The sequence below is a fragment of the Talpa occidentalis genome, unplaced genomic scaffold (assembly GCF_014898055.3).
Source record: "Talpa occidentalis isolate TD23 unplaced genomic scaffold, MPIMG_talOcc4v2.1 talOcc4.13, whole genome shotgun sequence".
NCBI classification, from domain to species: domain Eukaryota; kingdom Metazoa; phylum Chordata; class Mammalia; order Eulipotyphla; family Talpidae; genus Talpa; species Talpa occidentalis.
Window position 1 is genome coordinate 54,615,293 of NW_023601322.1, and position 26,991 is coordinate 54,642,283.

Here is a 26,991-nt window from a genome sequence, read left to right on the forward strand (position 1 = left end):
GAGCCGAAGGGGAGGGGGCAGGGACAGGGGCAGAGACACCATGTCCAGTATGAAGAGCTGTGGGGTCCTGGACAGGGAGACTTAGGAAAGCAGGGAAGCATTTCCTCAAGCCCTGAGAGAAAAAAATTGGAAACAATGTAAGCTCAGTACATATAAATCACTTCTGCTACAATCTAAAGTAGTATGTTCCAAGAAAAACAATTTGTATGAGGTTAAATAGACTTGTTTTTCAGACAATACCATCTTTATTTGAAGAAATGAATAACAAAACTCATTATATAGATTAAGGTAACTTGTAGGCACTTTCTAGAAATTTAATGTGTCTTTTCCTTTAAGAAAAATCTACTGAGTTGTAAACTGATAGTAGTTACTTGCCATGATAAAATGCAAACTCCAAGGGAAAACCAGGTATTAGAAAATTATGTTCCATCCCTAAATAAGCTTGACAACTTTCCGTATCAACTAATTTTTTCCTTTGAGATGTTTGGAATATAAAACAAATATGATTTTATTTTATTTTAAAGATTCATTTATTTATTTATACAAGCATTGGGTACAGTCAGAAGCGCAGGAGGGTGAGAGGATTCACCAGAGCCAGAGCAGGGAACGGAACAGGTAGACTGACGAAATACACTGCTGAGGGGAGTAGCGGGCGGCAGGAGAGGTCTGCGCGCCACGTGGGACCCTCCCCAGCGACCAGGGATCTAAACCATGCTGCAGAGGCTGCGGGTAGCTCGCAGCCCAGCGCTCAACCGCTGCGCTACCAGGGGAGGCCCAACAAATACGATTTTAAAAATTTGATTCTAGAATAATAAACGCATTATTCATATAACCTAGTGAAACAATGCTTTACATTTAAAAATCATAATAGTTCAAGATCTATTAACATGCGAGAGAGGTCTATGGAATTAATGTAACAGAATAGAAAACATTCAGTGAGTGCATCAGGTTTCTCTTTGCAAATAACATGTGAAAAACTACCATTGTACAGTTTCAATTTATTATCAAAGCTGTAACAAACTTGAATACTCACAATCATCCTAACAGATTATAAAATGCTATTCCTACATATTTCTTTAAGGCTGTATATTTTTTCATTGACCAACCAAAACAACAGACTAAACACAGAAGAAAATATGACAATTCAAGTGCTATGAGACAGAGAGGACACTTGTAAACTATAAACTGTGAAAGGTCACTTCTCACCACCACGCTTATTTTCAGAAAGCTGATTTTCTTTAAAGCAGTGAACATGCGATGGATTATTCATAATTTTCTAAATAAAATAAAAACCTGCTTAAAATGGTTTTATTCCCTGTATGGTGAAGACTGATAGTTTCGTCCGCATGATACTATCCTTGGCGGTCCTTGAGGACTCGGACGGCTGCGCGCGCGGAGACTCTGAAAGGAAAATGTGTGAGACGCGGTGAGGCAGCCCCGGGCCTGGAGGACGCTCTCGGCGCAGAAGAGGAGGAGGGCGCGGGGCGAGGCTCTCGGGTCTCGGTCCCGGGCCCTGTGGGGCGGGGAAGGTGGCTGTCGGGGACTCCCCACCTCCCCCCAGGGGCACCTCTCCCTGCCCGGCCGGCGTCGGGCCCTCCCGCCTGGACGCTGGCGGCTCCGCCCAGTTCCCTCTCCCCGCGGCCCGAGGGCGCCGAGCAGCCGGTCAGCGTCCCCGGGCTCCGGGCACCGCGTCTCCACCCGCCCCGCCGGGGCGCCCAGCGTCTCGGGCCGGGTGGCGAGGACCATGGGGCCCCCGCACCTCCTGCTGCTGCTCTTGCGGGCGCTGGTCCCGACGGAGGCCTGGGCGGGTGAGTGGGGTCGGGAGGGAAACCGCCCTGGGGGTGGGGAGGGTGCCGAGGGGAACCCCTGGTAGCGGCGGCGCTGGACCCGGTAAAGGCTCGGTTCCCCGTCGCCCCCCGTTGTCCCCCCTCAACCCGACCTGTCCCGGTCCTTCCCCGGCCCTCCCCGCCCCGCCGCCTCTTGCCCCCGAGTCTCGGCCCTTCCAGCCCCGCCGCCCCGGAACAATTTAGCGCCCCCCTCGCCCCCTCCCCCCCGCCCCGTCTCCCCGGGGCCCGGGACCCGCGGGGAGGAGGGTCAGCCCGGGTCTCCCTCCCGCCCCCAGGCTCCCACTCCCTGAGGTATTTCTCCACCGCGATGTCCCGGCCCGGCCCCGGGGAGCCCCGCTACATCGCCGTGGGCTCCGTGGACGACACGCAGTTCGCGCGCTTCGACAGCGACGCGGCGGGGCCGAGGATGGGGCCGCGGGCGCCCTGGGCGGGGCGGGAGGGCCCGGGGTACTGGGCGGGGGAGACGCGGAGCGCGACGGGCGCCGCACGGACGTTCCGAGAGGACGTGCTCGACCTGCGCGGCCGCGACAACCGGAGCGAGGCGGGTGAGCGCCGGGCCGAGACGTGACCCCGTCCTCGGGGACGGGCGGGGAACCCCAGACCCCGCGTCGGAGCCGCCCCTGAGGCAGGTGGGCCCGCCCCGCGCCGCCCCGCGCCGCCCAGCGCCGCCCCGCGCCGCCCCGCGAAGAGCCCGCGGAGCTTTGCTTCCTGCGGTCAGTTTCGGTTTAGGTTTATTCCCGGCTGGGGGTTGGGGGGTCGTCGAGGCTGACGGGGCGGGGACGGGCTCTCACACCGTCCAGAAAATGGAAGGCTGCGAAGTGGGGCCCGACGGGCGCCTCCTCCGCGGGTACAGCCGGTTCGCCTACGATGGCGCCGATTACATCGCCCTGAGCGCTTACATCGATTACATCGCCCAGGACCTGCGCTCCTGGACCCCCGCGGATGAGGCTGATGAGGCGGCTCAGACCACCCGGAGCAGGTATGACCTGGAGAGAGACCTGCGGAACTGCGGGGACTACCTGAGGATCACATGCGTGGAGTTGCTGCGCAGATTCCTGGAAAAGGGAGGGAGACGCTGCTGCGCTCAGGTAAGGGGGACCTTGCAAGGCCTGGGTGGCTTCAGATCTCCCTCAGGCTGACACCTCCGGGGAAAATAGAGTCATGGTCAGAACACAGACCTCTTTCTGGGGCCTCCCTGGAGGCGCAAGGGGTTAAGCACAGCACTGTGTGGCTTTTGGCAGCCTCTGCAGCATGAGTTCTATCCCTGGCTGGCCAGGTAGGTGACCCACATGGCGCAGCAGACCTCTCCTTTCTCACCTGCTGCTCCCCTCAACAGTGTATTTCAGTCAATCCGCCTGTTCTGTTCCCCACTGTGTCTCTGGTGAGTCCTCTCACCTCCCCACCCCCTGCCTCTGGCCTGTACCCCAGGTCTTGTATGCATAAATAAATGCATCTTAAAAATAAAAAAACACAGACCTCTTTTTGGTCAGAGAGGGAGGAGACCTCCTGGGTTTCCTGTTCTGTGCTAGAAAGTCTCCCCACAAGGCCCTTCTTTTTCTGAAGGGATGTTAAGGAATCCAGTCTCTCCTGAGCTGGAGGGGAGACCATCCCTGACATCACCCTTCATTGGATCCTTTTGACCTGGAAGCCATCTTGGGGACCATCAGTTTCTCACTATGTCTTGTTTTTGGTCTAATTAGCATTTTTCAGATCTGGCTCCTGCTTTTTTGAGTCCCCATGTCAGGAGCATAAGTCTGTGTTCTCCTCCTTAGAGACCTGCATCTTCCTATCCTGAGCTCTTATCCTGATTTACCCATTCTAAGAAACAGATTATCCCAGACTCCCCTGATCAGGATGGTTTATAGGTTTTGTGCTTCCTCTTCCAAACCCATTGCCCTGTCTGCCGGGGACCAGCCTCCGGCGAAACGTCGTGTCAGGGGTTCCTGAAAGGATGAGACGGCGTCGGCGAAAACGAAAGGACTGAGACTTAAGGGCTGAGGGGAAGGGGATGAGGTAGTGAGGAGACACTGACACTTGGTGAGGTGCTAGTATCTTCTGCCGAGAGACTCAGCAGGTCTTTATTTATTCATTTTTAGTAAGCAGAGAAAAAAAAAATACATTGTCATGTGTAAAGCAGAAACAATTAGTGTATTTTATTCCCATGGACTACTGGCTCCTACGGGTCCCAGCTAGACGGTAGCCTTCAAGGTTAATAGATAAAAAACCAGACCTAACACTAAAACTTATTTTTTCAGCTAGACAATTACCTAAGACAGTGGATAGCCGCCAGTGCATCCCTATCAGCTAAAGCCTCAGCATCAAAAGACTATTTTATTCACATGGCCTTAAGCCAGAGACCAGCTGCTGCTCAGCTATCAGAACTTTTTTTACCTACAAACTTCTTAATACAGTCAACTTCATTTAAAAACTTTCCTAAGAAACTTCTAAATAAAAGGAACTTCTAAAAAAGCAAAAGAAGATCTTACTATAATAGTTGTGCTGGTTTGCTTGTTAGATATGTACAATAAATCATCTCCCATTGTCGAGTGGGCCAAATTGTTTAATAACTAATATCTAAACAGGTAATTTTCCATGCCAATTGCTTGCAGTCTACTGATACATATAATTTATTGTCTAATGTACTTTTCTGATAAATTTTTTTCTTTTTATGACCAAGAACAAAAAATGAAGGAATGTTAGATCTTCAACCCCACAGTGTGAGGCACAAGGAATCTTCAGCCCCACGGTGTGAGGCTCTTTAGCTTCGGCCCCACGGTGTGAGGCCCTTTACCTTTGCTGCTTGCCAGTGTCTTATCTGGCTGGGGCATCAAGGCCTCCTGCAGCACCTGTCCATTCTGAGGATGGTCACAGGAGGCTGCTTCAGTCTCAGTGAAGGAAAAACCCAAAGTGTAATTGTTCTGACCCTTCTCCTCAGATCCCCCAAGGACACATGTGACCCACCACCCCACCTCTGAGCATGATGTCACGCTGAGGTGCTGGGCCCTGGGCTTCTACCCAGCGGACATCACCCTGACCTGGCAGCGAGATGGGGAGGACCTGACCCAGGAGACAGAGCTGGTGGAGACCAGGCCTGGGGGAGATGGAACCTTCCAGAAGTGGGCGGCTGTGGTGGTGCCTTCTGGAGAGGAGCAGAGATACACGTGCCACGTGCAGCATGAGGGACTGCTGGAGCCCCGAGTCCTGACTTGGGGTAAGGAGGGAACTTGGGAAAAGAGCTTCTCAGGGGCATCAGGAGCCCTTCTGGAAACTTTTAGAGGGACAGGGTGAGGCTTGGGAGTCAGAGTCTCACCTTCCCTTCCCTTCCAGTGTCCCCTCCTCAGTCCTCCATCCCCACCGTGGGCATCATTGCTGGCCTGGTTCTCTTTGGAGCTGTGCTCACTGGCGCTGTGGTGGCTATAGCTGTGATGTGGAAAAAGAAATACTCAGGTAGGGCCTTCCCAGTGGTGCAGCGGGTTGAGCACAGTGCTATGAAGCTGTCCGCAGCCTCTGCAGTGCGGGTTTGATTCCTGGCCAGCCAGGAGATTCCCACATGGCATAGCAGACCTCTCCAGTTCCGCCTGCTGTTCCCCTCAGCAGTGTATTTCGTCAGTCTGCTTGTTCTGCTCCCCTCTCTTCTCTGGTGAATCCTCTCACCATCCTGCGCATCTGGCCTGTACCCCAGCTCTTGTATAAAAATAAATAAACCTTGGGCCTCTTCTGGTGGCACAGGTGGTTGAATGCCATGCTGTGAAGCTGTGCACAGCCTCTGTAGCGCCAGTTGGATCCCCGCCAGCTGGTGAGGGTCCCACATGGCACGGCAGACCTCTCCTGTCGCGCCTGCTGCTCCCCTCAGCAGTGTATTTCGTCCGTCTACCTGGTCTGTTCCCCGCTCTGTCTCTGGTGAATCCTCTCACCCTGCCACACATCTGGCCTATACCCCGGTTCTTGCATAAATAAATAAATAAATCTTTAAAAATAAATAAATAAATAAATAAATCTAAAAAAAAAAAATACTCAGGTATGGGAGTGGAGGGGGGGTGTCTTGTCTACTGGGGGCTTTCATATCCCAGGTAGAACTTGCCCTACCTGGTAATGGGAAGTACCATCCACATACTGTGTTACCCAGTCTGGAGCTGATTGCTACTCCTCAGTCTTTTGTAAACCACTTATAAAAATGAATCACCACTTGTTCACCTTGATCATTCTTGCCGGAGTCCGGCTCTGATGAACAGGGTTGAGAGAGGAATCTGATTGAACTGAGGAAGTAAAGAAATGACAGACACAAAATAGAGTTTAAGAGAAGCAGGACCCGGGGGACACAAGGCCTCTCATTCGTGCTGGAGCTTCCTGAGTGCCTGGTGCAACTCATTTTTATTGCTACAAACTGCCCCTTCCCTCCTGGTTAGTTACTAGGCAATGAGCATTCTCTTGGCATTTAGCCTTGTCCAGGCGCACATTCACCCCAAGGTTCTGCGCTATCAGGTTATTCTGTTTCTTTTCTAATCTAGTTTGTCCCCAGACATAGTTTCACAGACACAAGAAAGAACATCCTGATCTATGCAGGGGCCAGTCTTTGGACCCATGCTAACCTGTCTTCCAACCATGACCCTGATGTTTTCCTTGTCTCAGCACTTTATGCTTAGGGGATCTCCAACAGTTCTGATCATGGGATCCTGATTCCCAGCAGATGTCAGAGGGGAAGGTCCCTGCTGAGGACAGACTCCAGGAGGTGGTTGCTCCAGTCACCCTTCATCTCCTTCCTTCATATCTCCTGGTCCTCAGGCACAGTTTTGGAAACTTCCCTGTGACCCAGGGAATTCATTTGGATTTCATGGCCTGACTCATTTGTGGTCTTATAGGATGTTTCTTCCCACAGGTGGACAAGGAGGAAGCTACACTCAGGCTGCAGGTAAGTGTGGATCAGGGGTTTGGTCCCTGAGCCCCTGGGGACAGTGTAGATGGAGCCCTTGGGGATGTCACCCGCATCAGTCCCTCCTGTGATCTCATCTCTCGTGGCTCTGACCAGGTTCTGTTTTGTCCTTCCCCAGGCAGTGACAGTTCCCAGGGCCCTGATGTGTCTCTCTCAGCCCCTAAAGGTGAGACCCTGGAGGCCTGCGGTGGGAGGGGCTGGGCCAGAGAGGATGGGACCAGGTGATGGGGAAGCTGTGAGGGAGACATTCTGAGGATGCGGTGGGCTATGGAGAAGGTCAACACTTCCCTAACTTTGTTCATGATCATTTTCCTTCACAGTGTGAGCCAGCTGCCTTTTGGGGACTGAGTGATGCAGGATTTCCTCTCATCTTCATTTTGTGACTTCAATATCTGCTGCAGACAGGGCAACCGATGAAATTCTCTGCCATTAACGAAGACTCTAAATGAATTTGCAATGGGGGGAGGCTGGGAGAGTGTCGTCAAGAGCAGCCCTGCCTCTCACTCTCCCAGCCCAAGCTTTTATTAAAGACATGAACAAAGGAACAAGAAAATAGCACGCAATTGTGTTTGTGCTTCTACAGATTATTAAGTTACTGCTGGAACAAGCTTTCCTGATTAGCAGGGAACATGCGCACAAGCCAGCACATCCTCAGAGAACAGGAGTCAGTTCTAGGAAGAAGTTTTGTTTGCCGAACTCCTAACATCCTGGAACTCAGTGTGCAGAGTAAACAGGAGCTCTCCAAATACTCCATCTCCCTTGAGGGCAGCAGGCTCCCATAATATCTCCCTTTTTTGTTTTTAAAGCAAAGTATAACTAGTTTTGGCATAGCCTGTATGACTCTTTTGGTGTGGTGATTTTTGTTTGTTTGTTTTTTAAAGATTTTGTTTGTTTGTTTATTTATTTATTTATTTATACAAGAACCTGGGTATAGGCCAGATGCGCAGGAGGGTGAGAGGATTCACCAGAGACAGAGTGGGGAACAGAACAGGCAGACTGACGAGATACACTGCTGAGGGAGCAACGGGCAAGACAGAAGAGGTCTGCCGTGCAATGTGGGACCCACCCCCACTGGCCAGGATCAAACAGGCACTACAGAGGCTATGGACAGCTTCACAGTATGGCGCTCAACCGCCTGCACCACCAGGGGAGACCCTGGTGTGGTGTTTTAAGTGATGCAGCAACTCCTGTATGAATGTGATAAAAGGGTCACTTGTCACCGATCCTGGAGTTCACCTGGAACCCATGTGGCTACCAGCTGTTTTAGTATTAAGAATGTGATATTTGGACTAGATTCCCAATACATCCGATTGATACATTGTTGCAGATAAGAGTCACTACAAGTAACACCATACATGGAATAGTATGCATTATAGCTAACATGAACATTTCCTGACAACATATGGATTAAGCACACAGGCAGAATCAAAAATTTTCTATTTTGAAGGTCATGTTCATATGAGTTTGGGTTCCTTTTTCAGTATGCTGTATGCCTCCCACACATACAAGGAGGAGACCCAGCTTTTAGATGGAGTTATGCATAGGCCTGTATCTCAGCCTTTACTGTTCCCCAAGTTCTCCTGGTTTCAGATTTTCTCAGTCCTGCCAGAGAGAGCATGGCACCAGAGCAAACTCCAGGGTAGGGGGGCAGGCTTAGCATCTATCCGGCTACTTCCTGCTGGGAGGGGCGGAGTAGGGCAGGGCAGCGGTGTCCTGTCTGAGCGGGTGTGTCCAGGAGATACCTGCAAGCTGAAGGTTTATAGCTTTTAACTTGCGGGAGACAAAAGTAACCAAGAGGTTCAGAATACACAGACCAGAGAGAGGGCCAGCAGGGGTATGGCAAGGGGCTGAGCAGGTTGGGAGTGAATTTTGGAGGGTCCTAAAAGGGGAAAAGAAACCATGAGTCTGGATGTAAGGGAATACAAAAAAACCCACATCTTTAAGTCTGTCCCTCATAGGACTCTGGCTCTACATTTATATATTTATGCAGTGCCTCCCAGGTGATGCAAGAACATCATGGGACTCTTGTCCTTTTTTGTTGGAAAAGGCATATGAATGATTCTAACTTTTTTTTTTTTTAAAGATTTATCTATCTATACAAGAACTGGGGTACAGGCCAGATGCACAGGAGGGTGAGATGATTCACCAGAGACAGAGCGGGGAGCAGAACAGGCAGACTGACGAAGTACACTGCTGAGGGGAGCAGCAGGTAAGTCAGGAGAGGTCTGCTGTGCCATGTGGTATCCTCACCAGCAGGCCAGGATTAAACCGGAGCTGCAGAGGCTGTGGACAGCTTCACAGTGCCGCGCCCAACTGCCTGCGCCACTAGGGAGGCCCTAACTTTTTTTTTTTTAAGATTTATTTATTTTTTTATACAAGAACCGGGGTACAGGCCAGATGTGCGGGAGGGTGAGAGGATTCACAGAGACAGAGCAGGGACAGAACAGGCAGACTGACTGAAATACACTGCTGAGGGGAGCAGCAGGCGAGTCAGGAGAGGCCTGCCACGCCATGTGGGATTCATACCACCTGCCAGCCTGGATCAAACAGGTGCTGCAGAGGCTGCGGACAGCTTCATGATGTTGCGCTCAACTGCCTGCGCCACCAGAGGAGGCCCTGATTCTAACTTTTAATTGATAATGTGAGGAGGTGGGGAGAGTGGCCCAGCCCCGCCCACCAGGCCCCTCCCCACACTGACCTGTGTCTCTCCCTGATGACTTTCCTGCTCCAGCAGAGGCGGGGCTGACTCCACCCCTGCCTGTACTCTGTGTTTCCTGAGGAATAATGTCTACCTGCCTATTGAAAATAATCAGATATGAAATTATTTTTCTTACCTGGTCATGTGGGACTGTGTTGGGAGCCTGCCGCCCTTACGGGAGCTGGAGTTTTCTGAGAGCACCTGTTTGCTCCACATGTGGAGTTCCAGGAGTGGCTGGCTATTCAAATGGACCCATTCAGAATTGCCATCTCAGGGTGGAATTGTGTAAGTCATCCCATGGGCAGCTGTGAAGTAATTAAAACAAAGGCCAGTAGCCACTGGGGTTCCAGTTGAACTCCAGGAACTGTGGCAAGAGGCGTCTTCTATCTCATTCAGGCAGGAGTTGCTGCATTGCTTAAAACACCGTCATAGGGTGGTGACTGCAGGCACTGCTAGCCTGGGCAGCATCATTGCTGCTGCAGCTGCTGCCGCCATTGCCCCGAACGAGCAGGTGTGCACCTCTGACTTTCAAAAAAATTTACAGAAACTTGGAAAAACCAAATCCATGTTGACAAAGAACTCTTAGACTAAATACAGCAATTACAAGATTCTATTATTTGCTTTGGTAACAGGCTTTTCCAAACCTACTTAAACTTACTCTGCTTCAAAAACAAAAAGGGGGATATGTTGGCAGAGAGCCCGAGTTCTCTGAAAGCACGTGTTTACTCTGCGCATGGAGTTCAGGAGGTTAGAAGTTCTGCAAACAGAAATTTCTTTCCAGAACTGACTCCTGTTCTCTGAGGACGAGCTGGCTTGTGTGCATGTTCCCTACTAACTGGAAAACTTGTTTTCAACAGTAACTTACTCATCTGTATAAGCAAAAACATAATTGCGTGCTAGTTTCTTGTTCTTTTGTTCATATCTTTAATAAAAGCTTGGGCTGGGTGAGTGAGAGGCAGAGCTGCTCTCGATGGTTCTCCCTAGCCTCCCCTGCTGCAAATTCATTTAGACTCCGAGTCTTCGTTAATAGCTGAGAACTTCCCATTGGCTGTTTGCAGCAGCATTGCTGGGTTAATTAGCAGGATTCCTAAAATTTGAGATGAAACAAAGAGGAGCCCTGAGGACCAGCCAGAACTGCAGGTTTTCTGTGCTGAGTCTGTGCAGGTGGGGGTGGGAGAAGCTTTGAGGAGCCGAGGGGGACAAGGCCTGTGTCCAGCCGGTGCTCAGTGCCTCATGGGCTTTGAGGTGGTCACTCCTCAAGAGTCATCTCTCTGCTCCTTTGCCCTTGTCCCTCAGTAGCACCTGTCCCAGCAGGGCCTGTGATCACAGGGACTCAGAACCCCCCTGGGCCTGTCCTGTCTCCAGAAATGTGAGTGGAGGCTGCGTGTGGCTGGGTCAGCCTAGGATCAGGCCAGGGTTGGGTCCTCAGTCTTCATATTCTGTGTATCTACATTTTATTATGGTTTTTATTTTTCGGTTCATATTTAGAGACCAGGCCTCCTGTCCTCTGGGTGTCCCCATCTCTGACAGCAGCAGGAGGCATCTGTCATTGTCCCCACAAGGTCCAGGAGTGCCTTGTGCACACAAAAGTCTGGTGTTAGAAATTGATTTCCAGACTCCTGCAGGTTAGGGCCTCATTTTAGGCTATGTTTTGGATTATTCTTTCCATCTTTTCCACATCTTTTTTAAAGAACCAAATTCTGGTATTAGTAGAGAGGAGAATTAGGTAATTTTTCATCTTAATGTCCTGTTGGGTTTCGGTTTCCTCTACAGCTTCTCCCTCCAACTTTACCCTTAAGTAACCCTGCCCAGAGTGTGTGGGGACAGAGAGGCTGGCTGCTTCCTAGCATGGTCAGTATGGGCCTCACGTAGGTGACCTTTGAGAAAAAGTTTGATGAACATGTTGCCCACAAGGATGTCCAGGGAAGTTCTTTCCAGGCAGGACAACCTCCAGTGCAGAAGCCCGAGGCAGGAATCTGTGTGGCTCAGGTAAAGGCTGCTGGAGCGAGGGTAATTGAGATGGGATCTGTGTGCACCCAGACCATTCAGGCCTCACAGATGTTGGGTTTGACTTTCCTTTTTTTTTTTTTTTTAAGTAAGATTTATTTATTTTTGCATACAAGAACTGGGGTGTAAGCCAGAGATGCGGGCGGATGCGGGGTTGGGGTTTGACTTTCTGAATAAGGTTTGGGTTGACAAGAGCTTCTGAACAGAGATGATCTGTGCGACTCCTCTTTAGGAGCCCCAGTCTGGCTGCTGTGCAGCATCGAGGGGTGAGAGGTGGAAAGAGAAATGGGGGAAACCAGTACAGGTCCCAGGACAGAGAGGTTGGTGGCTTTGTTGGAGAAGGGAGAGGAGAGCAGGGAAATAACAGGCAGTGATAGGATCTGTGTGTATTTAGAGATGGACTCTACAGCATTTCCTACTCTGGGCTGTGAGGAAGGGCTCAAGGATGACACTCAGTGTCTCAGACTGTGCAGGCAGTGGTGGAGCCTGCAGTGACATGGGGAAGACCCCAAAGAACCATGTACGGGCGTCCTTGGCCTTCACTTTAGGAAAGTTGCAGCTGAGATCTATTAGAAATTAAAGTGAGGTTGGCAATTGGACAGACAAGTCTGGAGTAGAGATGAAATATCTGAGCTAAGAAATAGACCTGGGAGGTGATAGGATGTGAATGATGTTTGAAGTCTTGAGCTTGGAAAGGTCCCCCAGAGAGTGATCACTCAGGAAAAGAAAGGAGCAGGTTAAACCCCAGAACCCCCGGTGATGAACAATCTGAGCAGACACCCCCTGGAGCTGACTGTACTGTCTGACACCATGTGGAGAAGACACGGAGACCAGGTAGCCCCCTACTTCTGTGAGCACAGAAATCACCTGGATGCTAGAAGGTCTAGAACAGTGTCTCAGATTCTATTATCCAACTCCTTTCCTCACCCTAGGGATGGAGAACTTAGGGTTGATTCCCAGGAGAAGACACTTCATCCCTGGAAGCAGGAACAAATAACAGGGACTCAGGAGTCCAACGTTTCATCCAAAGAGACTGAGAGAACCTGTATACTTGAGGGACTCACCCAGAATCTGGGAACCAGCTATTATGACCTGGAGACATGGATCTTACCTGATGTCTATGTGCACAGCCACTCCCTAGGGAGGAAGTTTGAGGACGCCTAACCTGACAGTGGACCTGTCCTGCCGCTGGGGGCCCAGGGAGCCTGGGGAGGGCCTGGCTGAGCAGGAGAAAGGGCAGCTCTGGGCGCCTGTGCTCAGCCCTGTGGCCACACGGGGGCGCTGCCGCGCTGTTCCGGATTCTGGTGGAGCCGCCAGGTCGGGGCGGGGGCTGAGGTGGGCAGAGTTGGGGGTCCTGGAGGGCGGTGTCCTGGGGTGAGATGCTCTGTGAGGAGTCAGAGCAGCAGGGCTCAGAGGAGAGGAGACTCCGGAGCCTGCCCTGGCTGTGAGGTTTCCTCCTCTTCTCCCCGCTACCCCCCTCCCCAGTCCCTTCATGGCAAAACCTGGGAAAACAGGAAAGTAGATATTTTTTTCCTTCTACAACCTATAACTTTGCTAACAGTATTTTGAAAGATACTCCTAGAGTTACAGAAAAGTTGCAAAGGTAGTAGGGTTCCTATATAACCCACATCACTTCCAAGCTGTTAACATCTCACATGACTACTAAGTGATTTGTGACACTAAGGAAACGATGCTGATGCAGTTTCAATAAACTCCACACTTTATTTGGGCTTCATTAATGTTTCCTATTGTCCTTTTTATGCTCTGACATCCCATCCAGGACGCCACATGAAGTCCCCACCTGGTCTCCTTAAGGTGCCTCAGGCTCACATTTCTCAAACTTTCCTTGATCTGTGAGGAGAGCTGCTCAGGAGTCATGGCCTCAGTTTGAGTTCTTCTGACTGGGCACAACGGGTTTGGGGAAAGAAGACCACAGAGGCGAAGTGCTGTTCTCCATCAACACATCAAGTGTACAAATATGCACTATTGTATTTTCATTTATTTAGTAGTTACTGTTGTTATTGGAAGGAAGACACTATGGGCAGCTCATTCTTAGTGGGTGTTCTGCTATAAACATTTACTTCCATGCAGGATTTTTTTTTTAATCATAAGTTTTCAAATTAGTTGGGTAAATAGCAGGGACAGTCATCACTGGACTGTATGGCCCATCAGTGTTCGGCTTTAAAAGAAACTTTCAAGAATCCTCCCTAGTGACTGTGCCATCTCGTATCTTGCCAGCAGTGAGGGTCCTGTTGCTCAGTCAGCACTTGGTATTACCTTTTTTTTGGCCTTCTGGTAAGTGTGTAATGGTATCACTCTTGTTTTTTATGTCTTTCCCTAATAACCTGTATTACTGAGCATTATTTATGTAATTATTTGGCACCAATGTCTCTTCATTGGTGAAGTATTTTGTCCATTTTTAAATTGGGTTATTTTCTTATTGTTGAGTTGTAAGAGTTCATTTATAAATTATAGATACAAGTTCTTTATCAGATACATGATTTGATTTTCAAATCTTTTCTCTCACTCTGTGTCTTAAAACTCTTATATTACAGTATACACTAATAACTAGATATAAACATAGATAAATTTTTCTGGGAAGGGAAATGATAAATTTCTGACTGGTTTTGGGTAGGTCTCGTGGCTCACTGGAGGGCCATGGTGTGTGTATGTGTGCATTTATGTCAATTCTTGAATGTAAAATCTTATTTTGTGTGCATATTTTTTTGGAAGGAAAGCTTGCAAAACCCTTCAGAGATCATGTCCTAATCACATGCTCAGCCCAGAGCAGTATGATGAACCTTTGCAACATCATCTCTCATGGCCCTTAACTTCCCTTAGGGGTCACTCTTGGTGGTGCCCATGCTATGAATTTTAAACAAATGTCCAATGATGTAGACACCATATTGTGCCCTGCAGAGTAGACTCACCTCCCTCAATATCTTTTGCGCGCCAAGGAAACATAAACAACGATAGACCAGTCGAGCCACACCAAACTAACAAGTTCTTGCACAGCAAAGGAAACTGCCGATAAATGTAATCACATCATATTGAGTGGAAGAAAATATTTGCATATCATACATCCAAGTTATATAAATAACACGCATAACTCTAAAACCAGAACACAATTAACCCAATCAAAACATGGGGAGGGAAGCTAAGTAGAAACTTCTCCAAAGAAGATGCCTATGGTCAACAGTCACATAGAAAAATGTTCAACATCACAAATCATCAGGGGATGCACATCAAAACCACAATGAGATACTACCTCACACCTGTGAGATGGCTCATATTAAAAAGACAAACAAGGGCCTCCCTGGTGGTGCAAGGGGTTAAGATGCCACCTATGAAGCTGTCCACAGCCACTGCAGCACGAGTTTGATCCTCAACAAGGGAGCTATCCACATGGCACAACAGACCTCTCTTAACTCTCCCCCTGCTCCCCTCAGCAGTGTATTTCAGTCAATCTGCCTGTTCTGCTCCCCACTCTGTCTCTGATGAATCCTCTCAACCCCCACACCTCTGGCCTGTACCCCAGTTCTTGTATACATAAATAAATAAATCTTCAAAAAAAAAATGACAAACAAGTGTTGGCAATGATGTGGGGGGAAGAGGAGCCCTCATGCACTGGTGGGAGTTGGTCCAGCCCTACGGAGAAAAGTTTGGAGGTTCCTCAAAATATTAGACATAGATCTGCCACATGACCCAGCCTTCCACCTCTTGGGATTTACCCCTAGAATGTAAACACTAACTTGAAGGGATTTGTGTGCTTTTGTGTTCATTGCAGCAATGTCTACAATAGCCAAATTATGGAAACAACCAATGTGCTTAACAATATATGAGTGTGTAATAGACTGGTCCCTAAGAGAAGGGGGGGTTCCAGGTTCCCTGCCTCACCAAAGGGTGGGTGGAGCTGATCAGGGAGGAGAAGAAGCTGGAAAGAACATGTGGTATGTATACAAAATGGAATACTACTCAGCTGTGAAAAAAAGATGAAATCTGGAATTTACCACAACATGGATGGAAGAGGAAGAAATCATACAAAATGAAATCAGAACAACAAATACCAGATGACATCATTGATATGTGTAATATAAAGAAACAATGCAGGGCCTTCCCTGTGGCGCAGCAGGTTGAGCGCAGCGCTATGAAGCTATCCGCAGCCTCAGCAGCACAGGTTCAATCCCGGCCGGCCAGCAAGAATCCCACATGGCGCAGCGGACCTCTCCTGTCATGCCTGCTGCTCCCCTCAGCAGTGTCTTTGGTCCGTCTTTCTGTTCTTCTCCCTGTTCTGTCTCTGGTGAATTCTTTCACCTTCCCGTGCCTCTGACTATACCCCAGCTCTTGTATAAATAAATAAAATCTTTAAAAAAAAGAAACAATGCACAGGAGGAGATAATACCAAACAAAAACCTTGGAGTTTGGCTGCAGGACTGATGCTACCAGAGAGGGTGAGACTGGGCAGTAAAAGAAGGTCCAAAGGACTAGGGCTGGAGATGTGGGTACCTTGAAGGTGGGAGTGAGGTTATACCTGAGGAGGTGTGAACCTGTACCTCTGAACCTGTACCTCAAAAAAAAAAAAAAAAAAAAAATGAAAGTTTTAAGAGAAAAAGTAAATTGTCTCCTCAATCACTCACTGACCTCAGTGAGTTGCCTTTGCCTCCTCACTGTCATGCAGGCTGAGAGGCTGGTTTCCCATAAGGTCAGAGGCAGGAGGTGCAGGGACTCCTGGGGCTGCTCATCCCCTGCTGAGTAGAGACACTGCAGAGAGGGCGGCTCTGAGGGGACCAGAGACAGAGGGTCAGAGTAACCCCAGTGCTGAGTGAGGGTCTGGTTCCCAAGGAGAGGGGAGTGTGTGCGTGCGTGTGTGTGTGTGTGTGTGTGTGTGTGTGTGTGTGTGTGACAGGATGGCATGGGCCATGCTACTCAGGCTGTCTGACAAGGTCCGGGCATGAGGGAAAACCCCTGAAAAGTCAGGAAGCCCATGCTCTCTGACAAGGTGCGGACATGAGGAAAGTTTCTGAAAAGTCAGAAAACTCCACAGCTGGCTCCTGCTACTTCCTTTCATTTGTTTGTGGCAGTTATTGAAACCATGGAAATTTTCGATAAGCTTCAGAATAACACAATGAGTGCTGACATCAGTGCCAGTCTCTGTATGCACACTTCAGTAGTTTGAGAAAAGTACCTTCCAACATGATTGATAGAGAAACGGTTTCCAAAAATTCTCCAAGTTCTCCAATTTGTAACTCAGTTACCATGAGTCACACTGAGTTCTTTAACAAGCCACGCTTGATAGAACTGATGGAACTGAGCCCTGGAAAAGTCCCCACTAGAGAAGGCCCTGAGGTGCCCCCGGAGGCGAAATGGTCCGAGAGAAACACCCCACATGCTGTTCCCATGGCACCGGGACCCCTTGGTTCTATATAGAAAATAGGAAGCCGCCCTCCATCTTACAATCCCTGCTTAGCCTTGTTTCAGTTACCTCGCTTGACCGCACAAATCACGTTGTGTGCAGCACCTGTTTCTATTTTCTGAATAACATACATACCTAGGGAAATATGTAACCGAGTTAATATAACCAAGTGACCAAGTTCATCGTAGACTGGGAAAATTAAAAAAAGGACTGTGCACTGTTAATGATCATTAATAATTTCTGTAACAATGTAAAAGTAAAATCACATGATTGCATGATGTAAGGATCAAATAACAATTTCTGATGTATAAATAAAGACCCGCTGAGACCCTCAGCGGGAGATGTCTGCACCCTGATCAAGTGTCAGTGTCTCCCCTCACTACCTCATCTACCTCATCTCCCCTCCCTCATCCCTCCATGCCGCCGACACCCTCTCATCCTTGCGGGGACACTGACAGGACATTTTGCTGGAGCTGGCCTCCGGCAACAGGAGAGACAGGGCACACAGCATAGACAGTGCGAGGACAATGACACATCGAGCAGGTTTGGAGCAGGACTTGAGGCAGCAGAGGATCAGGAGACAGGAGGGGATGGGACTATCCCCATGGTTAGATGTAAGGAGCCTGGGTGGGACCTGCTGGGCTGGGGGGGGGCAGCCCCCCTTGACAGCTCCCTCTCTCCTCCTCCAATGCTCACTCCAGGCTCATCTCCTTTGGAGTCAGGGGCCTCCAGCCTGGCAGCCCCTCTGTTTCCCAGGGGTCACTGCCTCCGTGAGCTGCAGCTACTTTCTTTTCTCTCTAGAGCAGAGCTGGAGGGAGTCCCACAGGGGGAGGGAGGAGTGTGTGTCCTGCTGGCCTGGCCCAGGGGCAGGATTAGCCCAGGTCACCCCAGTTCCTGAGTTGAGCTTTTGTCTACATAATCCAGGAAGGGAGGGGGAGATGGAGCAGGGTCTCCCTCAGCTCCTGGAGGAAGGTGTAATGTCAGCGAGGGTAAAGTTATTGTTTCTCATTTCCGGAGTTTGCCCTTCTCTCCAGGGTCACCCTCCAAGTACAGCAGGGGGGAATCTCAGATAAACCCAGACTAGTGCCCCCACCTCTCTCCCTTCCTTCCTCAGCAGTGATGTGTTCAGGAGGAATGTCCTGGAGCTGATGGTGCACGCTGGAATGATATATAAAAAAAGACGTTGGATTATTATATTAGCTTCTGGGATTTGAGGTAAGATGTCTCTTTTTACTGTAAAATTTATTTTGTTTTTGTTGTCACTATGATGATGTGCAAGCTGAGAAATCCCGGGAGTGGGAGACACCGTTGAGTGTTCATAGTGCAAATAAAAAAGGGAACAAGAAATCCACCGTGAAAACAAGACAGAGAACTGCACAGAGTGTCCAGTCTCCCAACAGACTCTGTGTTGGTTGTCAGATGTGATGATCCCCTCAACCTGAGGCTATGAGGAGTGAGACTCAGAAGCACAGCCCAGGCCACAAGGCGGGGGCCCAGCACTCAACTTCTTCAGGCCCCCCTGCTGTGGCAGCTGCAGTGAGGGAGGGTCTCTGAGCTGAGGGGGCTGAGGCCTCAGTATCATCACAATCCACTGGAAACGTCCAGAGTAAGGGTTGGGTCCTCTCAGTGATGGGTGCCCACTACCTGCCTGGGCACCACAGATATTGTTCAGTTGAGTATAAAAATTCCTCCTGATGTTGCTCTTGTGGTGGAGGGAGATGAATGGGGAGAGAAGGGAGGTGATCACAGAGACTGGGCCCCCAAACTTCTACAGAATGACCAATTTCTGACCTCTCTTCAAACAGAATAAGGACACTTTTTCACATCATAGCCCTGGAAATGTCTGAAATCTCTGTGTGCATAAGCAGGGCAAATCCCAACACAATACATGGTTGTTTGCAGTATGTTGGTTGGTGTGAAAGTCCTAACCCACCATTACCAGAAACAAGAGTCCTCCTGAGCTGCTTTTTTTTTGTAACCTTAATCATTTCTTAATTCAAATGACATATGTTTGGGGTGCCACCGCCAGGCACTGGGGGCACAGAGTGAGCAGTGCCAGGACTCTGTGTGTCTGTAACTAAGAGTTTAGCTTGAAGAGGTGAGAGGTGACCTGAGCCCCAGGGGGAGCAGGAGGTGACAGAGAGGTGAGTCACCCTGAGGAGACAGGGTGAGGTTCCTTGGTGTGGGGTGCGGGGGCAGGTCCAGGGATGGGCACGGGTAGGAGCTGGAGAAGCTGCAGCGGGTGCTGAGGGGCGTGGGCCTCGCTCTGGGCCTGGACTCCAGCCCGTCCGCCCAGCACATGGCTGGGACCCACACAGGGACTCCCCCACAGAGCCTCAGTGTCCTCACCTGTGTGTGGTGAGGTTAGGGACGTGGTAAGGATGGTGACCTGATGCCTGTGAGTCTCGGCTCAGGGCCTTGCACATAGGGGACACTCAGCCCCTGTCTGCTTTCCTGGCTGCAGGGAAAGGGGGTTGGAGAGAAAGTGGAGGTGATGACAGGCCCTGTGAGCCCTCCCTGCCTGGTGTGGGGAGCAGAGAAGGCAGCTGAGGGTCCATGTTGAGAAAGGCCTGGGGTGTCGTGGGGAGCAGAGACTGGAGAGGGTGAGAGCGTGCGGGGCAGGGAGGAGGCTCCTTCGGCCTGACCAGGGCAGGTGTGGTCACCTCCTCCCTGAGTGTCTCCTGTGCCCTCTGTTTGTTTCCCTTCCTCACCTACCTTGCGGGACAGTCATGACCTCGGGGCCACAACTGGTCCTCCTGGAGGAGGTGGCCTGCCTGGAGACAGGGGCCCAGGGAGCACCTCCTGTGGCCACAGCTTCTGCCAGGCCTGTCACAGTTGAGTCACTCTCAGATCCACTGAGTGCCTCATGCTGTCCACACTGCCAGGAGCTACTGCAAGAGGGAGTAGTAGCCCCATTTGGTTCTGGTCAATTTGTGTTCTGATCCCCAATACTAGAGCCCAGGGGTAAAAATCCAGCTAGGAAGGTAGAGTTTGGGGGTGGCACAAGGAAAAGCATGTTTTTCTATCTCTAGGAGGACCAGAGGTTTGTAAAGATCTCAAGTACAAAGTCACCCAGTGCTGCAGAAGCTGAACATTCTAGATCTTATAAGGTGGGTAAACTCTTACTGATAATCTGAATTTGTGACAAATCTTTGGTGACTTGCTCTACTAGGAGCACTATTCTAGAAAGAGTGTCAGCACTATTCTAAAAAGAGAAATTCCTGCATATTTAACTCAACACTGTATGCAACACCAGCATCTCTGTGGATTGTGTTAGTAAAAATGACTCATGGGGCCTCCCTGATGATGCAGCGGTTGCGCGCTGGGCTGCGAAGCTGTGTGCAGCCTCTGCAGCACCCGTGCCATCCCCGACGGGCTGGCGAACATCCCACATGGTGCTCAGACCTCTCCTGCACACCCGCTGCTCCCCTCAGCACTATTTAGTCAGTCTGCCTGTTCTGCACTCCACTCTGGCTCTGGTGAATCCTCTTACCCTCCCGCGCTTCTAACTGTACCCAGTGCTTGTATAAAATAAATAAATAAATCTTAAAAAAAAAAAAAAATGACTCGAGGATGCAGAAGGACTTCCCTGCTAAAACTCTCAGGTGCTGAAGCATCACAATAGCTCCACCTGCAGGACAGAGGAACTTCAGGGCTGCTCTAGGATGTCATACAAACCCCAAGATAGTCTTGAGATTTCTGAGGGTGAAGGACTCATCATTGGAAAAAATGAAAAGGACAAAATCACCCTAAGGATATAGGGCTTTACATGAGCACATAAAACACCATGTTATGTCTAGAGTATGTGTGACCTTGATATATTTATCAGGTATTTTTTGGCTGAAGATGGCAAAATCTAACTCACTATTGTCAAAATGGGGACTCACCTACTTATTAAACCAACTAAAGGCAAAGCCAGGGTGCAGGGGCCCCTTTACAGAGCCGGAGCCCTATGCTACTCCTGCTGGGAGCCAGGACCAGCCTGTCCAGGGAGGACTGTCCTGGGCCAGCATGGCCCTGATGGGGACTGGTTCTGGGTCAGTAGCAATAAGCCACTTGGCTCTGTCCTGCCCTCAGTGTCCAGCTGTCTGTTCTAGAATGATCCTGGGTCTCATTTTCCTCAGCTTGTCAGGGATGAGGGTCTGTTCATCAAAGGCCCCTTCCAGATGAGAGCAGGAGGGTCTCAATGGCTTGGGGATCCCTGATCCTGAGAGGGGATTTGTAGGGGGTCACTGAAATTCTGATCTTTCTTTCCCTCAGGTGGAAGCGGGTATGGTTTCTAGTCCCATAGCTGTGTCCTCAATATGTTCACATGACTTATTACCCTCCATGTACTTATGATAAAACTGAGTCTGGAGAAAGCATGTGATTTATTCAAGGCTGCACAATGAGGAGCAGAGTCATGATTCCAACACAGTTTTCCTTCATTTGCAAGATCATGCTTTTTGCTGCATCACACACTACAGCTTTCCACAGTGAGCTTTGACAAAGAAAGTCAAGGAAAAGATAAACACCTGGGATTACATCAAACTGAAAAGCTTCTGTACAGCAAAAGAGACATTAACCAAAACAAAGAGACATCCCACTGATTGGGAAAAATCTTTGCACTCCATACAACTGATGAGGGACTAATTACAAAGATATACAAAGAACTCAACACAACTCAACAAAAGCTAAGTAACAGTCCAGTCAAGAAATGGGCAGAAGAATTTAAAGGACACTTCTCCAAAGAGGAAATGCAAATGGCCAACAGGCATATGAAAAAATGTTGAACATCCCTTATAATCAGGGAAATACAAATCAAAACCACAATGAGATACCACCTTACACCAGTAAGAATGGCTCACATCAAAAAAACTAGCAACAACAAATGTTGGCGAATATGTGGTGAAAAAGGACCTCTCCTACATTGCTGGTCCAACCACTATGGTTGGGAGTGCAAACTGGTCCAACCACTATGGAAAGTTGCCTGGAGGTTCCTCAGTCTACTAAAAATGGAGTTACCAGAGGACCCAGCAATTCCACTCCTAGGGATCTACCCAAAGGACACAAAAACATTGATTCAAAAGAACACCTGTACCCCTTTGTTTATTGCAGCACTATTTACAATAGGTAAAACCTGGAAACAACCCAAATGCACAAAAAATAAAAGACTGGCTCAGAAAGATGTGGTATATATACACAATGGAATATTACTCAGCAGTCAAAAAGATAAACTAATGCCATTTGCAGCAACATGGATGGAGCTAGAAGGAATTATGCTTGGTGAAATAAGTCAGAAGGAAAACGAAGAATATTGAATTATTTCACTTATAGGAGGAATATAGGAGAACCGAGTGAGACCCCAGGGCAAAAAAATAATAACAATACAAAACACAACAAAACAAAACAAAAACAGACAGTTATAAACCAGTGACGTCCTGCAAGGGAGGAGGAGGGAGAGGAAACAAAGGGAGGGAGGGAGGGAGGAGCACAGGAGACTGTGGTGATGGTGCAGGGGTGCATTCGCGAAGGAAATTCTATGGGGACTACACCTGGTGGAGGGGAATAAGAAAAAAGCAAACATTGTTTAAAAATGAACAATGATGTAAAAACATATAACAAGTTATAAAGATTTACTATAAAGTCGGAGTAATCCAGACAGTATAACATTGGTGAAAAAACAGACGAATAGGTTAGTGGACCAGAGAGCTGATAAACAGGCCCACACAAATAGAGACAACTCATCACTGGTAAAGCAGCAAGGACAACACAATGAAGAAAAGAGCCTTCTGAATTAATGGTTCGGGAACAACTGGATGCTCACATGCAAAACATTGAATCTATCTAGATAGACTTTACACTCTAGACAAAAATTCACTCAAAATGTATCTAAGTTAAAATGCAAGCTATAAAACTCCTAGAAGATAACATAAGAGAAAATCTAAATGACTTTGGGTTTGGTAATGTCTTTAGCTGCAACACCAAGGGCACAATGCATGAAAGAAAGAATGATATGCTGTTCACTAAAATAAAAAATATTTGCTCTGTTACAGAAACTGTCCAGAGAATGAAAAGATAAGTCACAGACTGGGAGAAGATATGTGTGATCAAAAACTGTTATCCAAAATCTACAAGGAACTCTTAAAGTGCAATAAGAAGAAGACAATCATATTAAAAACTGGAACAAACAACTGCCAATAAGTTCATGAAAAGATGTTCATCATCACTAATCATCAGGGAAATGCAGATCAAAACCTCAATGAGATGTTACTTCCTACCTGTTAAAATGGCTACTCTCGAAAAGACAAGAGATAGCAAGTGTCAGGTAGAATGTGGAGAAAAGGAATACCACCATACTGTTGATGGGAATGTAAACTTGTAGCTACTCTGGAAAACAGTATGGAGACCCTGCAAAAAATTAAAAATTGTTGTCATGTGATCCAGCAATCCCACTTCTAGTTTAATATTGGAAGGAAATTAAATCATAATCTTGATAGTTACTTCCCCACATTCACTGCAGCATTATTATTTGTAATAGCCAAGACACGGAAACAACCCAACTTCCATCGACAGATGAATAGATACAGAAAATGTGTTTCACACACAGGAATATTACTTAGCCATAAAAAGGGGGAAAGCCTGCCATTTTCAACAACACAGGTTGATGGACCTTTGAGAGCATTATGCCATGTGACATAAGTCACACAAATGCTGTATGCTCTCATAACTGGAATCTTTAAAAAAAAAAAAGCCACACTCACAGAAACAGGGAATAGAATGATGGTTGCCATGGGCTGGGAGTGGGGAGGGAGATATTGCTCAAAGATTATGAGCTTCCAGTTATGAGTAAATTTTGTGTCTAGTATTTATCATGATAACTATTTATCATGGTAATACTACTGCATTATACACTTGCTAGTTGTTAAGAGAGTAAATCTTAAATGTTCTCAACATACATACACACAAATTGTAGTTATGTGGGGTGATGGCTGTGTTAACTAGCCTTATTGGAGTAATTCTTTCACAATATATACATGTATCAAATCATCATATCGTATACCTTAAACTTAATATGCCAAGTATGTCTCAATAAAGTTGGAAAATAAATAAAACAAAGCAAAACAAAATGAGCTTTGAAGGACAAGGACGACAAAATCAGTCAACTCTATGAGCTTATTGAGCAGGAAGCTGCCTTAATAGGCTCACTGAAGGCAGGTCACTGAAGGCAGGTTTCTGTCTCTTCTCCCTCTTTTGGTGGTGAATCTCCCGCCGTGGTGACCAACCCTCCATTTCATCTTCCGGAGGCCACAGCGGTTGACCAGTAACAACCGGTTGACCAGGAAAATCTGGAACAGTTTCAGCGGTAGGAACAAGCACCAGGACCCCGAGGTGAAGCTGCTGGTGTAGCAAAGAGCATGAGTCACACCTGGGCCATAACCTGAGGGGCTTCTCCTCCCCCTGAGTGATTGGCCCTCAGGAGCTTGTCAGCCCCTCCCTCCCCACTCTGTGGGTGGTTCCTGGTCTTAGGAACCACACAGGCCCAGGAGAGAGGAGCCTCCAGAGGTCCTGAGTGTCCCTGAGGGTCATTCTTAGAGTCTACGGTATATTCGACTTGCAGTAACGTGCTGACCTTGAGGAAAAGACATCTTCATTACTTCTGTGGGTTTTGATTATCCAGGTTTTTAACTTCAGTAGGATTAGAGAATTGCAAGTTTGTCACCTCACTAAACTCAGTCTCGACATGAAATAGTGTTCAGAATTTCCAACCATAACATGTGGAATTCCCGCGTGGCAAAATAATTAAGGAGAACTTACAAATAAGCCAGCCTAGGAAATTTCTAAGTATAACAAATGACACCAAGATGAAATTAAGGGAATCAAAAAAAGAAGAACTTCAAGAGAAAATTTGAATTTCGTGGAGATCACAAATGTGCTGAATTCAATACTCCTTCATGGGTCCCAGGGGCTGATTATAATGTACTGGGAACCCTCTGTGGGTCAGGTCCTTTCAGTCATAATTTCACTGCTCCCAACAATAATCCCCCCAGGCACCTTCTGTCCTTGATAAAGCAGATGATGCTCAGGGAAACACCCCATGTCCCCATCCCCGGCCTGGAGTTTGCTGAGCCAGAAGACCCCAGCCCCGGCTCCCCTTTGGTCTCAGAGTCTGTGCCCCGACCCCCAAGGGGCTGCCTCTCCAACCCCACAGCCCAGCGCCCAGGAGACACATGGCCAGACAGACGCAGAGCAGCACTGGCCCCCCTAGGCCTGGGGTGGAGGAACGTGCAGGGAGGGGACACCCATGTTCAGTCCACTGTTCTCTCCCTCCCATGGGGACCTTCACAGGGTCATAGAGGAGAGGAAAAGGCAGGGCTGCCGGGACCTCCAATGAGTATTCTGTGGGGACCAGGCAGGGCCTAATGCCCACACGCCAGGGACCCAGATCTAATTCCTGGTGATGGAGCCTGCATCCTGCTCCCAGGACTCATGATAAATACCACAGAGAGCTGCTCCGTGTGCACAGGCTAAAGGGAGTGGCCGGCAGAGGGGTTTATAAAATGAACTTGGTGAGACTCCGGCTCCACATTGAGCTACCGGAGGGACAATGAGTTCTGGTGGCTTCTCCCTGAGCCTGAGGCAGGATCCTCATCAGCCCACAAGAGGGGCAGCGCTAACCCCTGCCCCCACCACTGTCTCCCCTCTGGGGCAGACTCGGCCAGTGGGCATTTTCCTGCAGCCATGTGACCTGAGGCTGGAAGTGGTGACTGTCCCCTGCAGGGCGTGTGCTGACACCGGGCACCTCCCTTCTCTGCTCAGCCCTGAGAAGTTACACTAAATAAGGGAGGGGACGCCCCAGATAGTCAGGGCTGCCGGACATGTGAGGCCTTGAGCTGGAAAGACCTTCACAGTCATCCTCACTATACCCATGAGGGGGATCAATGAAAAGACCATCAGGGCCAGTGATGGCAGAACCTGGACACAGCCGGGACCCTGACTCCCCGTCCCTGCTTGTCCCCTGATGCCTGAGGGAGGACAGAGGCTGAGGATTCCAGGAGAGGAGCTGGACACTCACCTCCTCCTGCTCATTCCTCAGGGAAAATATAGGAAACAAGTGGAGAAATAATTTAGGCCACAGGAAAATATTTTTCTATGAGTATATTTGTTATTCTGGGTTGAATATAATTTACGATATTTGACCATAAGCTTTAAACCCTGATGAGTACATCAACCTAAGTGCCAAGTAGCAGAAGACGTCTGTTTTGTCTAGAAGCACCTCAAATCTCCTCACTAAAGTGTTGTTAATACAGAGGAAAAAAGAGGAAACAATGTTTGATATCAAAAGGACACAGACTTGTGGGCGTCCTGGGTGCTGAGCTGACGTAACACACTGTTGTTATGGAGTGGGGTGGATTTCAGGACAGACACCTCGTGGACATGGCACAGGAGCAGGAGGAAGCTCTCCAGGGTGAGGCCTGTGAGCACATGGGTGAGGGGCCTACTTAGGGTCCACAGTCAACGCAGACACTCCTGTTTCCTCCTGGGGGATCTGCAGAAGATTGATAAATATTTGTGAATGAAACCATGAAAGATACTCAAAGACCTGTTTGGGGGGAGCAGCTGGGCTTAAAATAACATCAGGGGAACATTTGAGTTTCTCTAGTGAAGTCAATAACTTACATTTTTAAGAGAAATGATGATTTTATTTTGGCAAACAACAGTCATGACCGTCAGCCCAGAGAGAGGCCAAAGAACATATAGGATCAGTGAGCTGCAGGGTGAGTGTCCACATCAGGCAGAAGTGGCCTCTGCAGCACAGACAGTGAGGATGGACATCAAGGGCAGAGATGCCTAGAGACCCCTCTCCCAATGGGGACACGGCAGACACGGGGGTAAGGTCACCCAAGGGCCCTATTAGAGCTGCTCTTCTACCTGAGGGAGCAAGTGACCCCCTTCCTGAGACCCACTTCTCTCCTGGGAAGGAGAAGCCACACTTTCCCCTTTGCCTCCAGAGTTGCATGAGCAGTAAAATTGCTCTGTGTGTGCTGTAGGAGGAGAATCATTTCAAGCTTTTCAATAATATTCATTACTAATAATGACATTTCTCAGCTTCCAG

General features: G+C 48.7%; 1 protein-coding gene and 1 pseudogene across 1 annotated transcript in view; one reads left to right on the forward strand and one right to left on the reverse strand.

Moving 5' to 3' along the window:
- LOC119242843 (class I histocompatibility antigen, Gogo-OKO alpha chain-like) overlaps positions 1-26,991 on the reverse strand; it is a 67,263-nt gene that overhangs the window by 32,353 nt on the left and 7,919 nt on the right. The window lies entirely within an intron of this gene.
- Positions 1,745-11,620, forward strand: LOC119243233 (HLA class I histocompatibility antigen, A alpha chain-like; annotated as a pseudogene).